This window comes from Falco rusticolus, chromosome 1 (genome assembly GCF_015220075.1).
Source record: "Falco rusticolus isolate bFalRus1 chromosome 1, bFalRus1.pri, whole genome shotgun sequence".
In the NCBI taxonomy this organism is placed as follows: domain Eukaryota; kingdom Metazoa; phylum Chordata; class Aves; order Falconiformes; family Falconidae; genus Falco; species Falco rusticolus.
In genome coordinates, this window is record NC_051187.1 from 106,799,234 (window position 1) to 106,824,849 (window position 25,616).

Sequence of the window (25,616 nt, forward strand, 5' to 3'; positions counted from 1 at the left end):
ACTTCCCGTAAAGCAGAATTAGGAGATATGTGGGGAAAAAAAAGCTGTTTTCTATTAGGAATTAGGCACTGAAGGTCAGTGCAAGACCAATATGCAGATGTTAACACACCTCAGCTGGCAGTAATATTCAACTTTTAAAACACTGTATGCTCCAAATAACTGTAGTAGATACATGCTAAAGTACATAGAGATGTGGGAGGTAATCTACAATACTACGAATCTTGAGGATTTTCTTGACAGATAACAGCTTGCTGTTGTGGCTATCTCAGGAGATTTGCTGTTACTTGGAAGCAGCACATTTCTGTGCCTCTTCTTGACAGTACCTGGGTTTAATTAAGTCTGCTGTTAGCTAAATATCTCTATAGATAAGAATCTATCTTGAAGGAACCTGCTGCAGAAATCCAGATTGGATGGCAAAGAATTATGGTTGCCAAATTTGTTTACATAGTTATATAGATATTTTTTCTTTTTAGCTGAGTTTCACTGTGTAGTTTGACAATAAAAAGTCATTCCTGGACTAAAGCATTTGGAAACAATATAGGAGAATGGAGATGGATGTACAAAACTAGAAAGCAACTCCTTCAACTACATCCACCATTTAAAACAGGGAAAAAAATATCTATAGGTGAATTGCGTTTTCAGAAGTCTGGCTAAAGAACAAGGTATTTCTTGTTTTTTGTGAATGTGTATGGTACTGTACAAACCAAATGTTATTTTCCCTTAATACATCTCTAATCCTAGGTTCTTCCACTTTAATCTAACAGTGACAATAATACAACATTTGATTTCATGATTTTCTGTGGCTATTAATCCTATGAGCTTAGATCCCTTTGTTAAAACATAATTGAAATTTAGCAACCTGCCTACTTTATCCTTCTAGTCAAATTTGTCCTCATTTGACAGGGCTCCTTTCTAATTTTACCTTATTAAATTTTGTGAGAAAGAACAAAAGTGGTCTACTGTTTCTTATTACTCAGGGTCAATGGATCAGATAATTCAAGGTGTGATAAAATACCTCAGTGAATTCAGCTGTATGTAGTAAGCATTACTGTTATTAGGCCATGTTAAAGTAGAAGTGCAATTACCGGTTCTTCTGTAAATGCCATCAATATGCTACGCCTAGCAGGTACCTGTTTTTCCTGTAGAACATGGTTTTGGTTTTGTTTTGCATTTTAAAATGTACCATGTCATTTTAAGTTGCTAAATGGTGTGATTTACTGACTGTTCTTGATAGATTACGTTGGCATCTCATGAGGGTTGCATGCAAGCTTTCTTCCCTTAAAATACAGCCAGTTCTAAGAAAACAGCATTATTCTTGTGAAAACAGCATTTATATATTTCTCTTGCATGTTCCTCCTCAGCATCATCTTACTGGGAACATGTTCAATTTGCCAAAAGATCTTCTGAACTCTGACTGCAAACCATTCTGTAGCCCACATTTCTCATGCAAATACCATATGACCTCAGGCAGGTAGAGAACTTCAGATTCTCTAAGCACATTATCCGCAACCAACTTTACAGTTTTCTGAGTTTGCTGCATATTCAAAGCACTTTTTACTTATTGTACTTGTTATTTAGACTCTATAATTTGTATCTAGGCAGTTTTGCTTTCAATCTTACCTCAGTATTCACAACCTCATCTTGCTGAGAAGTCTTACCCAGGCTCCTTATCCTGAAAACTCGGGGCTTTTTATTTGTTTGATTAACTTCCATGGCTTGCAAGCAATCCAGCTTTTGTTCAGTCGGTGTTCGGTAGGCTGGTGCATGCCTCTGCACTGCTTGGGCTTTCTTTAATTAACATATGGACTATAATATATTGTTTGTTTTGAATCTGATGTCATGGGAAAAAGTGTTGCTTGAGTCAATATGGAAACTTGCCCAAATACGTTCAAGTTGTTTCTTCCTTGACTGTAGTATCTGCTTGAAACTTTTCACTTGCCTTCTGATGGTTATTCCTGTTCATCCACAGGCTGTTTCCAATCCAAATATAGTGTTACTTGATTGAAAAAAAAAATATAATCTCCAAGAAGCAGTTCTCTTTTTAGCACGTTTAACAATCCCAACCAAATCCCTTCTGAAATACCACGGTCCATTTTGTCATAGAAGGTCACAGGCTTGCTAAGGCTGTCCCTCTGGACATTTCAGCAACTTCTGTGTCTGCACAGCTAGAAAAACTCTGCTGAAATGTGGAATGTTTTTCAGACCCTTTTTCCCCTCCCTCTGAAGCTGCTGTGAGGAAGCAGTGAACTAGGGTACCCTTGTGAAAATCCTATTGACCCACAATTTGGAATGTGCAGCCAGTTCAGGGCTGTGTCCTACATCAGGGTCCTATGCTTGAGGGCTTTTTCCACTGAAGAAGCCTTTCAGATAATATTTGGGAAGGGCTTTAAAAACACAGCCAAAGTGATTTTATTTGCTTGGCTGCTTAACTAAAGAATATTAGTCAGAGCAAACTAATGTAACTCCACTGATAGGTTAATAGACCTTGAGTTACAACTGAAGAACAAGCCCTGAAATTCTAGGGAAATTATACAGGTTGAGTTTAATAATGCTGCCTTACAGTGTATAAAGTGTTAAGATTGTTTCATACCCAACTAATTTCTAATTATCTTTTTCTTTATTAACTTTTCCATTATACTTTTTCTGTTGATGTCATCGTTTTGCTATAAGAAAACAAGAGCTCTGTTCAAGATAAGGCTCTCCTGAGCTGTACCTTCAGATGTGTAGTACCTGCTCAGGACAAGAGGCTCAGCAGGCTTCAGGGCTTGCATGTTCCTGGTGAAACATTCAAAAAATGAAAATGTAACCATTTGTTTTGTAAATACTGAGGTTTTTCTGTAACTCTTAACCCAGCTGCTTAAGAACAGATTTTCCTGGGGACAAAAAAGATACTGTTCTAACTTGAGGGTTGTCTCGCAGCCAGATTTCAAGCTCCTGTTATAAATCATTATGGCTCTTCAGAAAACAGATGAAAAATATGAATGTTGGCAAAACCCTCCTTCACCACATTTGTTCCAAAAATGGATGAACTATTTTCTATAAACTTAAAAAAAAAAAAAAATAATAATCCAGAGTCTAAGAAGAAGAAAAAAATTCAACCTAGCTGGTTGAAGTGTGACATATTTGAAAACTAAAGTGTGTAATGACATAAGTAGTCAGACTGAACTGTCAGTAGCACAACATGCTCACCTTTTAAAAGTCACATAAAGACTAAAGGGAAGGGTCGAGATATTTCCATTCTGTTTCTTTCTAACAAAAGATACTTTAGTAGACAAACAAAAATCCTTGAACAGAACTGGATGCTACAGGACTTCATAAAGTGGGTTCCAGTGGTGGAGTTGAACATAGTGTGTGTGGTATGTATTAGCTACCTGGATGTTATTGGAAAATAGGAAAAAAATGTTTGTACATCATATGTATTTTTTTAAAGATAACAGAAAAGTAATTCTGGAAAGCGTAATCAACACTTACAAAGTTTTAAATTTTGCTTAACTCTTCCCAGGATGCCTCCCAGCATGTAGCAGATTTTTCTGGTATTCATTAAACTATTAAAAAAATTCCTTCTTCTGTTTCACTAAACAAAAAGACCCCTGTTCATTATAGAACAGTGCCCATGTTTTGCAAGAGCTGCAAAATATTTTCTGGCATTCTAGTTGTGTTGCGTGCTTTCTTAGTTTCATGTAAAATAACTTCATACTCTCAGAAGTGACGTTGGTAATTACTTCTTTTAATGCATTATGGGGTTAAGTCTACTTCAATGTCATCTGACAAACCACTTCTATTTTTGTCAGCATTAGAATTATTATATTATATGGTTGGCTGAGGAACTACATGTAGGGAGATCTTTGGTTTTAGCTGGCTTTGGAGGATCTGCTGAAGACTGCAAAACCTGTACAGTGAAAAGGGGCTAAGAGAGCCTGGCTTTTCTCAGACAGTAATCATCAGAAAAGGCAAGTGTGTAGTTTCACCAAAGAATTACAAACATGCTTATATATTATTGAAATAATGCATATTCGACTATCTAAAGCACTTTGAACTCTCACAAGGAACTAGATTATAAAACAAACAGAGACTTTGTTGAAGTCAGTCTCTTCCAGACACACTTAGGCTGATGTTGAAGATGATAGCAAAATTTATTTAATTTACAAATAGACTCAAAATAAACAGCTACTTGGGTGCAATCTTCCTTTTATTCAGAAGCTAGGATAGGGCTTTTTTTTTTAGCTTCTCTCATCTATTGCATTTCCAGGCCATCCATCAACGCAGCTACAGTTATCCCTTTAGCTGCTCCTACATATATGATGATGAGAGAGAAACCAGGAGCCAGGCAGAAAATATATGGACTGTCATGACACCTTTTGTTGCATTCAATGGTTTTTTTCTCAGAAAAAAGCATCTGACCCTTAAGAACATCACTTGGCAGTGACAAATGTGCACATATTCTGATATTCAGAGGGATTATGTCCTGAGATGATTTCTTAGTTACAAGTCTGTATGACCAGTGTTTATAAAATAGTGGAGGCAATATCCAGGATATTTTTGCTATTTATAATTCCCATTGTTGCAGCTCTCTGGGGATGATTAGATTAGATGACTTCAGTGGTGTGATAGCTATTGATATAAATAACTTTCCAGAAGATTTCCTTATGACTTCAGAACAGATTAGCCAATAAGAAGAACATTTATGAAGGAGCTTAGTTCCCTAGCTATTTTCTGAAAACCATACTAGGCACTGATCTGCATACAGAAGAGTTATAAAGGCTGAAATTTTTGCGTGCCTAGGCTTTTCATAAAAAACAAATCAATTATCAAACACTTAGGTTCGAATTTCAGAAGTCTCAGGCTCCTTAGTTTCATAAGAATTTCTGAACATTGTATTTTCTGAGAAGTTTAGAGAAAATGGAAGAAAGGCTCACCTAAATGAAAGCCAAAATAAACTGTATGTATTCATTGATGATCAGAAACAAATAGTGTAGTTCAATGAATAGCTAGGGAAATCTGGCCAAGGGACAGGTAATTATCCAAAACTCTCCACTTACTTGAAGCAGACATGAAGGTCTGCTGTTGGAAAAGGTCTTGCCTCTGAGAATTCCAGCCTTTCCTGGTTTCAGCCAGGAAAGGAACAGTGGAAGAAGTGCCTCTCGCTCTATTTTGGTACTTCTGCTTCTGATCCCCAAAGAAGGGAAGCAGAGGCATGGCATGTATTTGGAAATAAATTAACAAACTTCTAATTGCTCTTTCTTGTGGGTCTATTTCATTCCATTTTTTGGCTGCAATTTTAAATTGTGTTTAAATTTGTTGACTAATGCTGAGGAAATGATCCACTCTTTCTTAGGGGGACCAAAGGTTTCAGGTAGTCTAGAGGTCTACATAACCCAAAGGTGAAGCTGTTTGTCATTTTTTTCCTTGCTAAACGTGAATTCACACACCCAAATACTCAAACTTTGTGTGCCTGTATGTTTGTGTGTGTACAAGTACAATTTGGATAACCTCCGTAGCTTACCTCTGAAAACTGGAATTCCTAGACTTGGTTGTTACTTGACCGAGAGACCTCAGATGTCATAAGAATCTGCTTCTATAATTCAATGATTTCATCGGATGAGGCTTCCTTTAGTTAGCTACAGAAAACACCGGAGTTCTTTGGCATGTCCTGACACTTTCATTTTTCAATTATGACTTCTGTGGAAAGCTGCTTCTAGCACATAACAGGTGTGCAGATAGCGTCCTATAATGATTTGATTTGATTTTATTGAAAAGACAGATAGTGTGGCAGCAAAACATTCAAGGTGTTTGATGTAACTGCAACTCTTTAGCTTAAAAGAATGAACTTGGCTAAACATTATTCCAATATGAAATGCTTGCTGTACTGTGGCATGCTGTTTGCTGTGTGGAAACACAAATGTTCCTCAGCTCAATAGTGTTCTTTGCGCCTCTAAACTGTCAAGGTGACAGCCCTGCTTTTCTTGGAGAATATTTTAGAAGTGTTTCAGAGCCATCTAGAATTGGAAAACAGAGAATGAGCTAATCCCTTGGCCAATGAAATATGAATATATTTGAAATTGAGTAAAACTCTGAGACTTGCTGAAGTCTCCTAATGCTAATCAGTCTGCAAGACACTGCAGTGTGGGAATAAGGCTGGCACCATGTACTCCCTGGTGCCAAGGGAGTACAGGCCTTGCCTGTCATAGCAAGAGCAGTGTGTTGCTTAAGGTAAATGAACTGCAATGAACCTTTCGGGGGGGGGGAGGGGGGGAAGTAGTTAGTTTTACTTACCTGCATAATGAAAATTTAGAGGATTACTTAGTGTATTTGCAGTGAAATAAGTGTATGGTTGTGCTGAATTAGATCAGTGGTATGCTACTGTAGATGGTGGTGGCAAGTAGGAAATGCAACTGTAAGGTCACATGCAATCATCTACTTGTAACAGAATGTTTCTCTTAAAGACTGTAATCTGGAATGATAGACTCAACTTTTCAAGACTCTTTTCTTTCGTAATTCTGTTTAATCTAGCTGATATTGCTAGCCTTGATGTAAGCACTAGGGGATGCAACCCTATCAGGGGGAAAGAGGGATGCTTCATTTTGCGAGATGTTATGCATACTAAAAGAAAATCCTTAGGTGAACATTTCATGATTATAGAAATACCACTCCTCTGGAAAAAAAAAATAAAATCCTGCTTTTAGAATGGACCAGTCTGCTCTGCCATACTGCCCTGAGCACACAGCCTTGCCACAAATAAAGGCAGTTTTTACCAGCAACAAACCTTGTAATTACTACAAGTCACTTTTTGATTAGAGGAATGTATTCAAGCATAAGAGCCATGGCACCACTGGAAGTGGCTGGAAAGAGTGAGGGACGTGGTCACCTATCCACCAGCTTAACTTAAAAGGTTGCTGGCAATAAGTTTGCAGTAGTCTCAGGTTCACACTAATTCTACAAGTGATTCTCAAAGAGACATTAAACCACCCATGCCCACTGAACCACTCTTGCATTGTTCCTTTTCATCATGTCACATCTGCCCCAAGCTACAGCAGCTAACAAAAGTAAAAGGTATCCTATGTAATATTCTAAAGAGTAATTTGATGAAATTTGTTCCGGCATCTACTGCAGACTGAAAAGCTGCTGGAGTTCTAGCCTGTTTATCTAACCAAAAGTGCCTCCCTGATATTTCTTCAGGACCCAGATAAATAGACACTCTCTGTTTTTAAGGCATGTATTTCAGTATTGATTCTCAGTTCTACTCATTCCAACTCAATGTGTAAGAGCAGAGTTGTTCCTTCCATTCTTCCAGCCTTCAATTGTCTGCAAATGTTAGATGACTTGAGATGAGGAGAGTGTGTAGTGTCCATACAGAACACTGAACTAAGGCTATTTCAAAATGTGGCTGGTGTAATGAGCTTAATATGCCTCCATTTCCACCCTCTATAACATGTACTAATGCGAGTATCCTTACCAAAGGAAGTGCTTCTCATGTGAGTATAGTAAACAAGCACGTTTCTCCATCACTGAATTCTGGGATTATGAATTACTCTACCCACAACTGTTTTGCCTGTTTCTTAAAATTTCTTTCCTTGTTAAAGTCACTGATTAATGCCAATCATCATTATGCACTGGGTTTTGTTTAACGAGTTGCTACGTTGATTGCCATGAGATGCCTAATGTCTTCTGCCAGGACTTATTTAACAAAATATCTTTTGCCCATCAAACCAGGTACTGGATGAGGGAATTACTCACCTGAGGCCATTGGGTACTACTGTGAGCTCCAGCACATCTGTAAAAGGATGAGGGGAGAGACTTGGCCAGTTGTTTGTGTTCCCAGTCAAGCGTCATATTTAAGCATATTTGACTAGGAATTCTGCACTGGAAATAAAGGAGGTATTATTCAAAAGAGATATGATCCTAAGATACCAGAGAGGAATTTTCTTGCTTCCTCTGGTATTTTTTGAGTATCGGCAAGCTGGTGAACTGAGACGCTACACAGACAGTTCCTTGCTGGGGAAAACTGGCAGTGAGGAGGTGCCACCTGGCAGCAGTGTCTTCCTGCCTCCTTCTTCTGTGCTGCTGCTGCTCCCTGGTGCGAGGGAGAGGTCATGGTGGAAATCCATAATTCATTAACTCTTTTTCTCATGTTTGCTCTAGACTGACTGTGATAATGGCAGAGAAAAAGAATATTCATGTGCTCTCATCTCTGTCCTTGTAACTGAGATTTGTAGTCCTCTATAAGAAATTTCATGTACAGACTTTTTTTAGAGACTTGTTCTGTGAAACCATCCAGGTTCCTAAAAAAAAAAAAAAAAAAAAAAAAAAAAAGATTTTTTAAAAATAATCCTACTTTTCAAACACAAATCTAAAGTTAACCAATACTGGCTATCCTGCTTGATCTGGGTTTACTGCTTCCAAAACCCAGCACTTGTACAGTCTGTATGACTCTACATGGGGTAATTCCCTGTAGGACAAAAGCAATAGATTTTTTCAAATGAAGTTAGTTTTCAACACTGAAAGCTAATCAGAAGCAAAATATAGTAGAAGAATGTAAATTTACACCTTTCCCACTTAGGCTTTGACAAAAAAATTTCTCACTTTCATGTCCTGACTTCTGACACACGATACTTTCAGATTCGATAGAATAAGTTGATTACATTGAGTTTAAATTTCAGAAGAAAGTATTTTTGCTCCCCATTTTTGATCAGATAACTTTCTAATTAAGAAAAAATCCTTCATGGTCAATCTTTATGGAAATAAATAAAAAAAAGCTATGAAAAGCTGTTTGAATTGCAAATAGACACCTTTGCTAATGTATTCATAGTGCTGCCAGGTTTCAATTGCAGGTGGCTACTGTTTGAAAGCTTATCAAGTTACCATTTCATCCCACTAACAGATGGTGAAGTAGCAGAAGGTGGGTCTCACTTTTCAGGGATCTGTCCTCTGTGGTGCCTTGATCACAGGTTAAGAGACTGAAGGTCATCCTGTGAAACATGGCAGACATTTTTTGCCTCAGTATCTGGGTGTAAGTGTGCTGGCTCTGACATTTGGGGGTAAATCACAGGAGGTTTGTGGTAAAGGTCTGGTATGCTGTTCTTAGGGGGCCTGGGAAGATTGTCCCTCATCTGAGCTACCATCATTGCTTCAAAAACTGACCCCTGTAGCAGAACACTCTTGGGCTCAGAAAAAAATATATTTCTGAAGCATAAATTGTCTTTTGCTTTGTCGTGTATCTTAAATCACACATGCCCCTGTAGAAGGTCTTCAAATGTTGGTGAACAACAGGTTTCACCATAGTACTTGTGATGTACCTGTCTGATGTCCTTTCCTTGCTTCCAATAAGCAATTTTGTCATAGATTAGTACGCAAATTAATTGATGTAGAAGTCCCTTGTTGTGTCTTTCCTATGAACCCTTTGTGTTGTGGTGTGTGGGTTTGATTTTTTTTTTCTAGGCTGTTTTCTAGGAGACCTTACTAAAGTATTAATAAAACATCACAAACACTGCAGTGGCTCCTAGGCTTTGATATTTATATTGCCTCCTGACACACTTCAGATAATGAGGTTTCTCTACATCAGTTTACATTATAAATTGTTATGAAATTTAGTCTACAAAGAAAATGTATAAGGGAACATGTGAAAGCTCTTGGGCTTTTGTGATGGACTAAAATAGCAATATAGCCATAGTAGTGGCTTTGTGGAACAGGGCCACTCTGGAAAGGCCATGGGGATGGGTGGAGAGATGATGATAGGAAGTAGTCCCATTACTAAGATTTCCACAGAACGTATGAAAACTGCAGCACCAGTGTGGAGAAATGTACAAATCTGGCATTTCTGTTTGCATCTCTCCACACTGCTGTGATCAAACAAATGTGGACAGGGTAGGATTAGTGGCCTGCTCTCCAGTTGCCTTTGAGACTATTTACCTTCATGCCCACAGAGATTCGCCTGTGCTTGAGGACATCAATTATCCTCATCCTTTATATTTCCTTGGAATTGCTGAGGAAATACTTTTCCTAAAATAATGTCCGTTATAGACCTGACCTGAGTTTTCTTCTTCCTTCTCTTGCTTGATAACCAGGAGGTCTGAATAGTTGTGGCACGTGTGCAATTTCATTTATATACAGAGAAAACAACTACAAAAATGCTGGAACACTATCTGAATAATAACCTTATATCTGAATAACCTTCAACTATTCTTAATTCTATCCCCACTATTATGTCTCTGATCACATAGTTGCTATTGATTTTTGTATTATTCTCTGTCAAGAAACTGGATAGTATCTATCAATCTGTTTAAAAACTTGAGGTGAAGAATTTGTGCTCTTCCGGATGGTTTAGGTATCGCAGAAATCCTACAGTTTATTAAGGTGATGCAGAAAATAATTTAGTTGCCTTTTGAGGTCAATGATGATGATAGCTTGAGGATTTAGTTGGGCACTTGAGCCCAGCTGCTTTAATCTGTCTCTGGTGGCTTTCACTCCAGCTTGAATATGGAGTGTGAGAGAGAACTGGGTCTAAGCAGGGACACCAGTCCAGGTGTAAGCAGCTTGTAATGCAGCTCAGTTATTGCAAAGTATATGGATGCAAAAACTGAGCCATCTGGCTTATGTGTTCAAGCTGAAATCTGAAATACCAGAGGTGGTATAGGTAATCTGACTTCTCTGCACAAGACCTGTTGCTCTGCAAGAGTGGGGGCCCAAGGATTCTTCCTGTTTGTCTAAATGAGTCCCTCAAGGCTCTGTACTCTGACAGGGAATAAATAATTTAAGATAATGAAAACGCAACTTTGCATCAATTGCCTATGCTCAGACTTCAGAAGGAGGGTCTTCCTAATGTCAAGGGCCTCCCGTTCAAAGTGTGAATTTTCAGGCTATAGCTGAGCAGCTTCAGCATTTATGTTTCCAGCTGTAGTAAACTGTCATCTTATGGGAGAACTCTATGCAGATGCTAGTTTGCTGTAGAGAAACTGGGAGGCAAGAATTATCACTTGAACTGCTAAGCCCGGTTTTATGTGTGTGTTTGCTGTGAGGAAGACTAAAAGCAGAGCTGATAAATACACGAATCTTTCCTTTAGTGCTCTTCATCTTCATGGTGCAGATCTGCAGTTGATATGTGATTGCTAGTTCTCTCTGTATATGACCTTGCGTAACAAATCAGCTGAATCCAAATGCATTTTTCATAGCTTCCTCTCCTGTTCATGCTGCGGTCTTCTCTCGCTGGAAGGAGCTGGCATGTCATTACATTTTTTTGCAAAAGTAATGAGTTCCTCTTGAAGTGGTGAATCAGAATGTCATAATAAAATGCAACAACCGAGGTAGCTGACAACATGTTTTAGAAGCAGCTGACAATAAAATGAAAAAACCTTCAGTCTTGTTGTTCTCAGACTGCTAGTGTTAAATCTGTTCTGTAACTGCTGCCTGCACAAATGTAGTAGGAATCCACCTTTCCTTGTGTTACTCTAACACAAACATTTGCTCTGTGAAAGTGGATAGTTTAAAACAAGTGTAGTGCTCCACGTGTGTAAGTCTGAAATATTGATCTTTAGACCCCAGTACATACAGTAAACTACTATTGCATTGTATTCCTTCCTGCAGTTTAACAACTTTTCAAACTCAATTCTGAATTAACTTTGTGCTTTTCTAGATGTTTTTTTCTTCCTTTCCTTTTAAAAGAGTATACTCATTTATAATAGCCATACATAATTCTTTCAGAAATTATGGAGCATGTAAAAGATTTTCAAATAATTAAAAAAGGTTTGAAAATGAAATGAATGCAACAAAGACAGTTATCCAGAATTCAAACGTGTGCAAGTGCTTCAGGCTCTGTGGTAATGGATAATCTGCAGCTTTTAATGAAAAATCTTGGTGTACCTTTTAATTTCAGGCTTACAAATAGTGGCCTTTTATCATAATCAAAAGATGTTCAAGTTATCTGCTGCCTTACTTTGATTCCCCTGGCAGTATCTTTCAGGAGTTCTCTTAGTTCAGAAAAAGAAAAAAAAAAAAAGGCTTTGACACATGACTAAATGCCTTAAGGTATGGAAGGGCACTGCTCTCCTTGCATAAACAGGGAATGACAGCAGCAGACAGGAGGAGAAAACTTCAGGATAAGTTGTGGGAATTCTCTAGATGCATTCTTCTTTTCATGATTGGTTAATGAATTGATAGCAGTGGGATTCAAGGTGGAGTGTTTTTCAACTTATTTCTAAAAGTGAATAGCTATAGTGTTTACGTGAACTGCATAAAATGCTTCTGTTTAGGTGCTTTAATGAAAGTCATTGGATAGCAGGCTCTTCTCAAAGTGTCACCCTGTCAGTGTAGTTCTGAAAGAAGATTGAATCAATCGGGTGAATACAGACATCGTTCATTCTGGTAATAAAATAACACTGCCTATCTGTGAGCAATCTGAATGGCAGTAACTTCATAAAGATGTATTTTACAAAACAAACACAAAGAGTTGGTAGCTTTTGTCACTGGATAGAGATCTGCGTAGACCCCTGTGACCTCTCTGGAATTTAGAAAGCAGGCGGAGAGTGACTCCTATAAATGCTCTTCCTTTCATGCTCAAGCATAACCTCAGCATTTACTTCCTTCATCTTAACGATCCAAATACTTAAATATGACAGAAAATTACTAGTTACACATTTAATATATTACCACTGTGGCTTTGATCATACCCTGAAGCATCAGCTTCATGTGGTATCAGCTAAGGCTTTGTGTCATGATTTGTCATTTGTGCAGCTGCCAGATGCTCACAAATTTGACTATGAAATTTGACAATAAAAGCATTGCAGAAATTTATTAAAAAGTCTTAGTTTGTTTGTTGATCTTTATCTTATAATATGTAATCTTAACTACTTTTATACATAGCTATTTATATGTTATTGAGCAAAAAGCAAGGACAGCCAAAAGTAATTATTGCAATGGCTAGTCCGTTCCTAAATTCCCAGAGATCTGAAGCTAATTTTCCAAATACAAGCAGAGTGTGCAAGGACTAATTATTGTATTTGTTAGGAAACCATAGTAAAGTGATATTCACTTCTATAGATGCCCATTTAATAACTTCAATGCACCGGTAACCTTACACTTGGAAGAAGGTATCTCAGCAGTTCCTCCATAATTAAGATTTCAGCTCCCAGTGTCAGGCTGCCTGCAGAGAGTGTGCTGTCATAAGTCTAGATACATTTTTGTGATACCTGATACTGTTGTTTCAATGCAAGAGGCAACTTCACATTCAGCTGGAGCAGTGCAAATGATAATATTATGGTATGACAATGTTATTCTTTTAACCGATGGTTTGTACCTCTAACAAGGAAAGTTTTATGAAATTTGTATTGGCTTCATTTACAGAAAGCGTACCCATTTAGTGGTTCGCTTTGACATAACTTTTCTATTTTACATTACTGCTTAGTGCATAGGAACAGTACTGTTTAATTTTTTTTCCTTTCCTTTTATTTTTCTTGCTTTTGTCTTTAAAAAGCTCCAAAGACTTTCTGTGTACAATGTGGTTTGAAATAGAAAAAGATATTAATTTTGAACAGGCATTTTGTTTTATTAAGTATCCATTTCAGGACTCTTGTGTATTTATTGGTGTGAACGGCACAGCTTCAAAGGATAAAGATAAATACTGCATTCTTAGTGTTGAAAACAACCTACTGTCAGCAGAAAAGCTTTTTGAACTGGTTAGAGCCTACATCCGAGAAGTTATTAATTTCTGACATCTCTTAGGCTATCTCTTTTCTTTTTAACTTGCTTTACTGAACGTAATTTGCTACAGCCAAAATAAATAGCACCATCTTGTCCTGAGTGGGAGCCTTGGGGCATGGTGGCACTGGCACTGGGTACTCTGCCTCTGTGCCAGAGTCCCAGGCTTGTGCAGTCACACTTGGGCACCCAAAGAAGTAATTAACCTGCCTTTCACTGATGTCAGTATCTTCTGTTTGCAGTTACCTGCAAATCCTTGAAATCTGGTGTAAGGGCCTAACATCTAATTTATGAGCTTGGGAACTTAGGTCTGGAAATTTTGATTTAACCTTTTTCAGTAGTGGGAGTGCCCATCTGCACACAAATGTGAAAATTAACCTTTCTGAAAGTCTTTTTCTGGAGAAAGTGACCTGTAGATAGAAATTTGATCTGTAAAGATGCCCTCTAATTTATTAAAATTATGTTTTTCTTTAAACTTTTTCTTTTTACCAAGCTTAGGCTAGGGTGTGAAAATCAATCTATGCTCTAACTGTCTATTACACCCTACCCTGAGAAGGGACATTTTGCAGCCTATGCCAACGATATGTGTGAGGCAGCCAAGAACCTCAAGCTTGTGGTAGTCACACAGTCCCAACAGGTGATGATGATGGAAGCAAGCAATCGATCTGAGTGTGTGACTGCTGTGTCCTGGCAGGGAAGGGACTTGTCCTCATGCTTTTCTGATTCTACAGCAAAGACCAAACTCTGTCCTCCACTTGGGTTATCTCATTGTGAGTCCAACAACAGCATTGTGTGGCCAGCGCAACTCATGGTGAAACTGCTTTCTGCAAAAATTCCAATAATATTCTTGTGCTCTGAAGTTCTCTGGTATTTCAATAACATGGCCCATATCTTAGAGATGCTGGTTTGTCCTGTTTGCTGCTGTGATACTTCCCACCCTTCATTTCCTGGGTGAAGTGATAGGAAATGGTGTATGTGTAGAGGTAACATTAAAAAGTACTTGCATGTAGTAAATCGGTCATTTAGGGGAGGGGAGAAAGGAAAGCATGGTGTTTTATTTTGGTGCTGGTTTCCACTCTTCTTTCCATTGGCTCCATGTCTCTTCCTGAGGGCTAGGAGGAACTGCCCAGCATTGTGAACTCGGCTTGGCTGTGAAGCATCAACAAAGAGCTGTATGGATCAGTGTTTGGAAATAGACTAAAAAAATATTTACGTGTTGGAAAAGGTTGTAGAGATTTTTCTTTCTGTCCAGCTCAAATTTCAACAGTTTGAGCAGGATCCACAAAACACCATTCTTGAAATCAGCTCCTATACCTTGATTTGACATCAAGAAGACACAATGACAGTTTGTCCGAATTAATGGACTTGAAATCTATTTTTCTCTGAGAAATTTTTAATATTATTCCTTATGCTAGAATCAATTGACAGATCACAGAAGTGGGTAACGCATTCTCTAACATTATGTTCTCTGCTTCTGAGGAAATACCGAAGACAAAATGTTCAGTGTATTTATCCTCAGAATCCCTACTGGACTCCAAAGACTTCCACAGCTGAGGGAATAAGAAAAACAACTGCGAAAATTTCAAGTTCAGACTCCTCAATAAGAAAAAGCAGGAGTCTTCAGTTCACTCCTTAGCAGATCCTTAATCCTTAGCAAAAGGTTGTTGTTGTTGTTGTTGTTTTTTAAAATGTTTCAAAATAACTTTCATTGTAATGCAATATCCCATTTGGGTAGCTTACAAAACTGAAGTATCACAAATAAGGTTTCAACAGTGAGTTGCCTGAACAGACCCCTTGAAAGAGTTTTTACAAAGCCAAATTATTTCTGTAGGTGAAACTTAAGTGGAAAAAATATTTAACATGAAACATTTTTGTACCTCCACTGAACCTCCATTTTTCATTTTTGGCCCATGTGGACTGTTTTCAGTAGCTCAGAAGACAACAGACTCGGGTGTCTCCCCACGACCTCAATGGCTGCATGAACTGCAAGTTGGTTCTTTCTCTCCTAGCCCTGCTTTTCTTTGAATCTGAAATTATATTCAGTTTAATTGCCAAGAATTAAATTAATCCTTGTGAAACAGAGCTTGAACCATGTATTGATTTCAGATTTCCTTTCTTCCTGAGAAATAGGTGCATATGAAATACCCTTTAATCATGCATCAACCAAATTATTTTTTTAATGAACAAATTAAGTGGCATCTTTGAATTCTTCATTATTAAGGGAGTCCAAGGTAGTTTATTTGTAGGTATATATGCAGTACAAAGAATTTTTTGCAACTTACTGGGTATTTCGTATGTAACACATCTGAGCAGTAACCTTAAGAAAACCTCGGTTAAAAAATTCATGGTCTTTTACAGGGTTAAAACCAGGAAGAAAAGCTGTTAATGGCAAAAGAATAATAAATGTTTAATCTAAGGAATGGTTTTGTGGCTTATGGCCTTGCATTAGTCGTAGCCATTCATGGTAGCCTCCACTCAATGCACACTCAAGAAATTATAAATTGTACTATTTTGGTATTGCTGAAATATTTAATGGATATATTAACAAAATATTTAACTGGAAGGATCTAGGACAGGGTCCCTGGTCATATCCTGAGAGTAATGAAAAAGTCTTCTGCTAGAAAACAGATGTTTCAACACAATTCTGTTTCATGGAAATGTTTGAAAGGGTTTGGTTTAATTCTTCATTGAAATAAAAATAGATTTTGAAGGCTTGAATGCAATCACAATCTGGATTTGTTCCCTGGCCAGCTCTGCCCTTCAGCCTGATGCCGGGTGTCTCTAGTGCTCCGCTACTGAGGTTTCCCTGTCAGTGGCATCCTCCCCTGGCAGCCGCGGGGCTGGGGCAGTGCTGGGGAGCAGTGAGCCCCACCCTGTGGGGAGAAGGGCTTTTCTGGTCTTTCTAGTAGAAGTCAAGAAGCAATTCTCCTTACACCTTGAACTGTGAGGTTTTAGGTGTGAAAGGGGGATGGTAAGGAAAAGGAAATTGCGGGAGAGGTATCCACTGAAGAAATTGAAAGAGAGAGTCCTATGGAAAACAGGGAAACCGATGTCAGAATAAATTGGCAGTAGCAGTGCAAATTAGCAGTTCTAATATCCTGTAAAAGGATGAGACTGTGTCATTCACAATGGAAATAACATATAAAGCATGCACACCTCAGGTACGAGTCACTGTGTGTTACCTCCTAGCTGAGACTCTGCCTTGCCCCTGACCTGTTCTACCTCATTGCCCATCTTGTGGTCACTAACACCTAACATGAGGCATGCCTGGGTGGAAACTAGCCTCGGGCAGGCAATTGGTTTGACTGGATTTAGACTTGCTTCTGGGAGCAGCCCTGCTGGGCCCCAGACCTGACCATACTGGGACCACTTCTAGCTTAGTGCTAGGAAAAAACTGACTGGCCTTTGATCTTTTTCTCCTTTCCTATTCCTTTTTCTTTTCTACTATTTATACTCTTAATTCGTCCCACTCTGTTCCCCTTTTTTCCTTATTTTTTTTCTCTTCCATATTTCACACTCTCTTCTCCTCCTGTGTTTTCCATATGCTTTCTTTCCTGCTCCTTTTTCCTACATTCTTCCCTCAGGCCATGACAGCTTTTAGTTACAATGAGAAATGACATATTGTGAAGGTGCTGTATTTTTCCAACCTCTTCCCATACTCACTCCGAGTTTGGGAGCAAAATGTTCCTGGTGTGCTGCCAGCTGAACCTCTTGCAGTGCTACAAAGCTGGCTCCCTCCCATGCGTGTACTCCAGGGATGCACTCCCACAGCATGGGCTTTTTGTCGGCTATTTCCTACGTGGCTGGCCTTCTCTTCCTTTCCGGCACCGGACTGAGCAATTATAAATCAAACTGTTTAGAAAAACTGTCCTTAAAGACCAGAGGTAGCAAATCTATTTGTCATAACCTGCATCTTTCTGGAGAAAATGACAAAATCTTTATTACATTGAAAACGTACATGCTATTGCCTTATATTCTGCATGGTAGTTAGACCTATTTGAGCCAGCAATATAATTACTGTATTCACTCTTTTGGATGGGTTGGGATGAAGTATCACTTTATTAGCATTTTCTTTCAACTTCAGGATTATATGGGGATCTAACTATCATCTACTTGTGTTAGCCAGGCAAACCCAGACCATCTTCCTTAAAATATATTAAGAAAAGGCTGTAAGACTATTCTGCTGTAACTTCTGGCCCCTTTCTTGAGCAGCTGTTCACATCTTTTAAGTTCGTAGGCTTCTTAATGGACATTTATTTGTGAAGAACAACAGATGCCATTTATTACCCTGCCTATCTTAAAAATTACTTAAGCCTTTTAGCATATTTCTCCAATTAGTGTATTTTAAAATACAACTTTTTCTTTCAAGTGCATGCTGGAATTGTGGAAATATACTGCATTCAGCGTTACTCTGCAAACAGAAAAAATGATGCATATTATTTGGCAGAAAAAAGGCATGGTAGAAACAGTAAATAGAACGGAATGAAAAGTAAACGCCTTGCTCATGTGAATGCTAATGTGTAGTTTTAAATCATGAGGCACTGGCCCAGTTTTGGTTCTTTAAAATTAGATTTCTTTTAATATAAAGAGGCAGTAAGATAAAACATTCTGTGGTGTCTGTCAGCGAAGGGGAAGGCATGAAGCTGGTGAAGTGTTATGTAACATGTCCTATAAACAATTCTGTATTTATAGTACTTTATTAGTGTGTCTTCCTCCTTTTGCTGAGATTGCAAGCCTGAAGGTCTATTCCTTATATAGCAGGCAAGCACTGCTTTACCTCGGCTCTACTGTCAGCGTTTAGGCTGTCCCAGCATGTCTTGTTCTTGGCTGTGAGCTCAGAGAAGAGTTCAGTATACCGAAGAGTTAGCAGAGTCCCACATCTTTACTGAACTTTGTCACAAAAGCAGCTTTGTCTTTGGCGGTCAGATATTTTGGGAAGAGTTTAACTATTTATCTGAAAGTAAAAGGACATACTGACAGTATGTCCTTTACCTCTGTTTTTAATTGGGTTAATTTCTTCAGGTGTGTTGTTTCTAGATGTATGGTAAGAAGAAAGAAAACACAAGCCTGTGAGAAGCAGCTCAAATCTCCTTTTCCAGGCCAGGCTGTGAACAGCCCTGGTGTGTCTGGGCAGGACCTGGAAGAAGCTTCCTCTACCGTGACTCTGCTCATGTGCTTGGGATATAGTGATACAGCAGGCACTTAGTCACACAACAGGTCTGTGGTAAGCCAGCAATGCTCCCCTAACAAGACCCTCTTTCTACCTCCCAGGGGACCCTAAAAGCTGAGCTGGCAGGGGCTCCTGGCAGTACTGGCCGCAGCTGGGCAGCTCAGCACTCTCTGCTCTGCTGCATCAGGGCGGGATATGTGTCTTCATTGTTGACATGCCAGTTAGAAGTCCTTGTTTTAGCACGAAACCCACAGAGGTGGAATGTTTTAGCTTAAGAACTGGGCTGCAGCAGTGGTGGCTGAGGCAGAGGAACAATTCTTGATCTGTCCCCAGCCACTCACAGCTGGATTTGCAGAAACATCTTGGACAGATGCAGAAAAATCCTCTAGGATTCATCTGTCCAGATCCTTCATCGACTAACACCCATGTCCTACATGTAACTACTCTTTTTCATTTGAGATTTATTCTCTTGGTTTCTAGAGATAGTGGCACCCATGACCTTTTCTGGCCTTGTGCTGCACTCAGTCGCTGTGTGCTCTGCACTGCCTGTGGCCAGATCCAAATTGTGAGCGTATGGTACTTCCCATTAATCCTTTCAATTAGTTTTTTACAAGCTTCTGGCTGACTGGTTGGATGATGCCATCTCACAGCCATGTGTCGGCTCTAGCATGGCTACTTAGTCACTAGGAAATTCTGCATGCCAAACTGCCTAGTTTTAATCGTCCAATTTCTTTTAGAAAATTCAAACCAGAGGACACAAATACATAAAGCAAGAGTGTGAGGCAAGAGGGTTTTAATTTGTTTGCTTCTCCAATATGCCTGTAAGTAATTTGCTCTTAAACAGAGGCAACAGTCCACAGGAGTGTGCTCAGGCTTAAAATTTGGTTACTGGGAAGAGATGGAGGAAGGAGCTGGAGCTGGTTCCTACTGTTAAGCCCTTTAACTCCAGGCAGACTGGGCACATTCTAGCGTCCCCCTCTGTTTCACATCTTTCAAATGGGACATTTATCTATTATTTTCTCTGTTCTTTTATTAGTTTTAAAGCATGCAGTTTAGTCTTTACAATTGGTGATTGTTTCAAGTTAAGAGCAGTGGACCAGAGGAACCGCCCTTCAGTAAAATGCAAGGTACAGTTAGCACAGGAATTAGCTCCACATCTGCAGGGAAGCTATTTAAATGTAGACCAACACATATTTTATTAGCTGTTAGGTCGCTTAAGGAGTCATCCACTCCAAATAATAGTAATTCTGGTTAAATTTAGACATATATCAAGTTAGCATGTTAAATAATTTGAGGAACAGATGTGTTTAGAAACCACTAAGTTACACTTAACCAGCTTGTGCCAGTAGTTGCAATGGCAACAGTTCCAACACTTCTGTTCGAGAAGCGCAAGGACTGCCCAGGTTACTTGTCTAAGAAAAGCACATGAGGCGAAGTGGGTCTTCCTGTGCTGGCCCAAGGGATTTTGATTGTATGGTAGTGGGTGGATGACCACAGGCATTTTGCCTGTCAGGCACAGTCTTTCCAGCATCCCTGATGGGTGTCGTGAACATCGGCACCATCCCCCACCAAGAGGCATGGCTTGAAGTTGGAGCATTGCCCTCTTGTCCCTGATTATAAAATAAAACAAAACCCTGGATAACTAGGAAGGAATTCCTCCTTTGTTTTGTAAGCATCTTGGGTCAAAGGCCCTGTAGAAATTTAAATTATGGCTATTGTTCAGTATTATTCTTGGTAGGAGATGTAGGCAAAATCCTTTCAAACAGGAAGTTCTTTTGTGGCTATCTTCTGAACAACTCTAATCGCATTACATTTTCTCCTTCTTCAAAGATCCCAGAAATATCTCTCTTCACGTTTAATATTTGAATGTGTTTATTGTGTTGATGGCGATTTACCTGCAAATTGTAATTATGGGAAATTCCTACAGCTTGTGACAAAGTGCACAGAACTGGTCACCACAACAGGTTTTTCCTCTGTTTCAAGTGGCCCCTGACTCATTCAGAGAAGTCAAGACCTTTCCTAGGGAAACAGAGCTCTTTGCCAGCGATCATTTTGTTACTGCAGCAAGTGAAAAAAGTCTTTTGAACATTTGGGAAGTGAAGATTAATTTCTAGGGCTGCTTCATCCACGCTTTCTTGGTGCCTTTTTGATTTTTAAACTGTCATATATTACTTACTTTTAACTGGCAGAACAATAACTCTGAGCTATTTTTTCTGAAACTAACTGTATGGTAGCTCTACAAACATGGAATTGTTGTATCAGAGTTTGGAAGAGTTGAAGTACATTACAGATTACAGCCCATGCCTGTTTGTTATGGACATACCTGGTTCCACCATGGAAGCCAGGGGTTTGTTTTTATTGTCTGAGATGCTGGCCAGGTTTCTGTTTTTTCATCCTCGCCAGGTTTCTGTGGACATCTATTCCTTCTCTTGTTCTCCCTTCACATGCATTTAGGGCAGGGGTCCTCAAACTTTTTAAACAGGGGCCCGGCGCGCGGATGAAGTGGCAGGCAGTCATCTGCGGCTGCTTGGTTTCCCCCCCAACCCCCGGCGGGTGGGGGTGGGGGGGTTTTCTGTAAATACCAGGGGCCGGATTGAGGACCCTGGGGGGCTGTATCCAGCCCGCAGACTGTAGTTTGAGGACCCCTGACTTAGGGTCTCTACCAAATGAAATGTTGTTTTAGCTATGTGACTGTGAAAGTGTTGCAAAATGGTAGGTAACAGGCTCTCTGTACTATTGTGCAGGCAAAGTGGAGACTATTAAAGCAGTATTAAGCCATAATCCAGTTTTAATATGATTCTGGAAAAAATACTAGAAAAGCAACTCTGAGACTCACTACAAATATTTACCTACTGCACACAATAAATTTGCTCATAACAGGCTGGGATTCCGCTGCCCACTGCCCGCCATGGGCAGTTCACAAAACAGCACAGCCCGGTAGCTTAGCTGTCAGCAGAGACATTTTTGTGGAAGATAGAGTCCTAGCTAAGTGCAGCTGCATTTATTAAGTGTTAGAAAGACAAGATACTTAGTTCCTAGAAACACAAAAAGAGAAGTTCTGTCTGTGTGGAAAGCGTTGAGCCCTGTTGAAATCATGGGTGCTGGTGCTGTGGTCACGGTTCCTGCCAAGAGCTGGTAATTGTGTGGTTTCTGCCCTGCACCCCCACAAGGTGCAAGACAGCTGCTGCCATTCAAAGCATCAAGGAGCTGACTCTTAAAAATAACTGTTTCTCCCCAGTTCTAATTATCTTTCCTGTAAGCACCCTGCAGACTTTTCTAAGCTAAGGCAGCATCCTAGGACTGTCGAGAGCCTCAATGCTTCCCAGAGTGTCTTCAGGATGTCATGAGATGTCTCTAGCATATCACTTCTGCTCCCACGCCAGCCATGCCCTTAGCAATGTGGTCATGGGAAGGTGGCTTTGCAGCTGGATTTTAAACTACTGGCAGCAGAAAGTTCTCATCCAGTTGGGATAGCGAGGCCACAGCCCTGTAAACCCCTGCAATAAGGACATGGTCCCATTCAGCCATACACAAAGATTATCAGTTAGTAAACATGTGCATTAACTGCCTGGACTTATCTCTTACTTATTTCCCTGTGCTTAATAGATCTAATAAAAAAATTCTACAGTCCACTTAAAATAAACACCACTGTAATGAGCTTCAAGTGCAACTCTGAAGGTTATACATTCGTTTCTGCTTCAGTTGTATTTATAAAGGCCTTTGTGTTGTAGTTTAGCCTATTTAATTTTCTTGCTTTTGTAAACACTCTTATTTACTTCTGTTTCTGGAAAACAAAAATAATGTATGAAACCATCAATTCATTTTTTTGTTTTAACGTGCCAAAGGTGACCTTTTAGGTTGTATTTTTAAGCATAGAATTTCTTCCATAAGGAAGGTGCTACCAAAAGATATTGTAGGTGAAGGGATCTTTGTACCTACAAGCCATGTTGATCATGAGATCAGATGTTATTTAAGTTTAATTTAACACAAACCAGACCACCTATTGCATTGTAAATTCTCTCCAAAGAAACTGCTTAACTCCGATTTCAGTAAAGTCAAGAGGCTGTTTCTGAAAAATAGCATGTGTTAAAATGAAAAAAAAAATCACAAATTTATTACTATCTTGATATATAATAGCTTTTTAAGAGTGAGTAATTTTCAAGGCAAGTTTCATTGCAGTAATATATCTGTGGGAACAATTTTTGCTTAAAGATTTAACTTCTTTTTTTTTATCAGTCATAATGAAAATACTACTAATAAGTAAGCATAACTTAAAGTTCATTTTTATGGAATTAGCATGGGCCTCCTGTTATCTCGGAAAGCGCACAGGTTCAGCTGAAATTAAGTTTTGGGCTAAAGGGTATGTTTCTATTTTAGCTGTCCTTTAATAGCTCACTATTAAATTAGTGTTATATAAACCAAGCTTTATCATAGTTCTGGTTTTTTATGCATTTTTTTGTCAGTATAATAAAGATCTGGCATTTGAGGACAGAAAGTAATGAAATACAAGCTGTCAGAGTATGTGGCCAAATCTTCTTTTTCAGCTTAAAGTTCATTTGTGAAAGGAAGAGCAGCTCTAGAGGGCTGATGGAATTTCTGATTCAGTGGCCCTGTCAGGAGAATGAGATATGAAATCTCTATGAAGTGCTCAGATACCGCCACTGTAAAAGCAATACAAAAGTATGAGAAGCCCAACCACCACCAGACCCCTCCGAATGAGAATTATTTTGTAATTCTACCAGATCAGACTTGGAGAAGAGGGGAAAGCTTGAACCTAGCTTGAACACAAGGGTCTGAAGAGGAAACACCTCAGAGAGGTGCCAGAGCCCTGGAGGAAGGAGGCCATGGAAGAGACAGAGGCCATGACCACCTTCCTGCTCAGCTGTTGAGACCAAGAATGAAGCAGCAAGTGCTTTGTTAGACGCTTGGGGATGGATACATACAAAGAAGTTTTAAACTATGCACAACCAAATGTTTCGGTCACCTGTCTTGCATAAGATGTTAAACATTTGGGAATGATCTTCCTCACTTTGGTCAGAGAACAGTACACTTACTCCTGCTTTATTAATAGCATCCTATTAAGTAACACAGTCATCTCTTTAAATGTCCTTGTGACTTAATGTGTGGATTATCTTACTTTGCTAAAAGGTGTTCCCTCATATTTCTTTTAGATACAGAAATGTGCTGGCTCACAATAGACCGATACTCTCATGATTGTATGTATAAGCCTTCCACTACAGATAGCATGTTTAATTTCTGCCAGACACCTGCAGAAAAATTGCAGACATAAAATGGATGGCCACCAAAGCGACACTCCCTTGGTTTCTTACCTTACACCCTATCTTCTCCAGCATGTGAATTGGCATTGGCATGTGCTCTGCATTTCAGAAACCCAGTAATTACAATTTAATGCCTTTAAACTGTTGTATTTGCACCAGTGGTAATTATTATTCTTAAGGTATTCTGGGCATGTGTCTTCCAAAGGGTATGTTAAAGCAAGGAAAGAGATTTAGGAGATGAATGAGATAAAATACAGAAACAAAATAAGCATCTAAACCTTATAAAAATGCGTTAAGCTCGGGGGAAGGGTAACTTAAGCCCTAGTTTTTAAAATAATTTGGAAGCAATGGAAGGGAATCTTTCACACCTTAGGAGTAACAGCCATAGAATCTATCAAGCAAACAACAAAAAAGATACTTCTATTCAACATCAAGTTGCAAAAAGAAGAGGAATAATGTTTCCTGTTGTATGTACATTTGTGAAAGACTCTTAATGACCACTTTGGAAGTAACAGGAAAAAAAGTTTCTTACTGGCAGGTAGTGCAGTTTCCCAAGGGACTGCATGATATGATAAGTGGTTATTAATGACACTGCTGTGCTAAGAATCTGATATATTTGGAGAAGACTGGTAAAGATGTGTGGCTCTTGGTCGTGCTGCTTTTGTGTAAGACTTCTGTTGATAAAAGAGGGCTGCAAGAAAGGGCTGATGAATTACGTTTGATCTGAAGGAGCTGATAAGAAAAGCATGAGTTGGGGAGCCACATCTTGTGCATTTGGATTGAATTTTGCAGAATTTCTCGGTGTCTACACTTGCAAGGAAGGGATACTCTGCTTAAACCAGCAAAGAGTGACCGTGGTGATTGCTCCTGTGTGAGCTGGTGGCCCAGGGCTGCTGACTCCTGCTGCTAGGAGCTGTGTGCCCTCCCTAGCTGCCCACCTGGTCACTGCTCAGAAGATGTAGTTGCTCTGAGTCATGCTGGCTCAGCCCGATGGTCTGTGTGGCCTAGTGTCTTGTCTCCACTTCTGTGCGCCCGTACGTGCATGCTTACATGCCAGGCATTGCACCAAACCTCCACAACACAGGCAGACCTTCCTTTTGCTATTCCCCAAACCAGGGCTGGATGTGGTCTGTTCTCCTGGAGGGCTCTGCAGAGCTCAGATATGCATCCTGTGCTCAGTCAGAAGGGTGTTTTGATGTCAGGCAGACACAGTATGTTGCCTGCTGCTGCACTCCCTGTGCCTGCAGGCATCTCTCCAGTGCTGTCCCCCAGCTCTTCCCAGCTGCTGCCCTCCCCCAGCTCTTCCCAGCTGCTGCCCTCCCACTGCTCACTGCTTGTGCCAGTAGCCCAGAGGGCACACAGTGCCACAGCTCACTCTGGCTACGATAGCAACTCATGCCTCTGCTGGAAGCTGTGTCGCAGTCAGGTGTTGTACCTTTTCAGAATGAAGTTTAAATTCCTGTTCATTGCAACAGAATGTA

The 25,616-nt window shown here is 39.6% G+C and overlaps 1 protein-coding gene across 1 annotated transcript in view; it reads right to left on the minus strand.

Annotated features, from left to right (window-relative positions):
* The window catches only part of PDE5A (phosphodiesterase 5A), a 142,597-nt gene extending 140,407 nt beyond the window's left edge, over nucleotides 1-2,190 (minus strand). The window contains exon 1 of the mRNA XM_037394438.1: nucleotides 1,621-2,190. The gene's annotated coding sequence lies outside the window, so the exon portion shown is untranslated. The remainder of the gene's footprint in view (nucleotides 1-1,620) is intronic.
* Nucleotides 2,191-25,616: the final 23,426 nt, after the last annotated feature.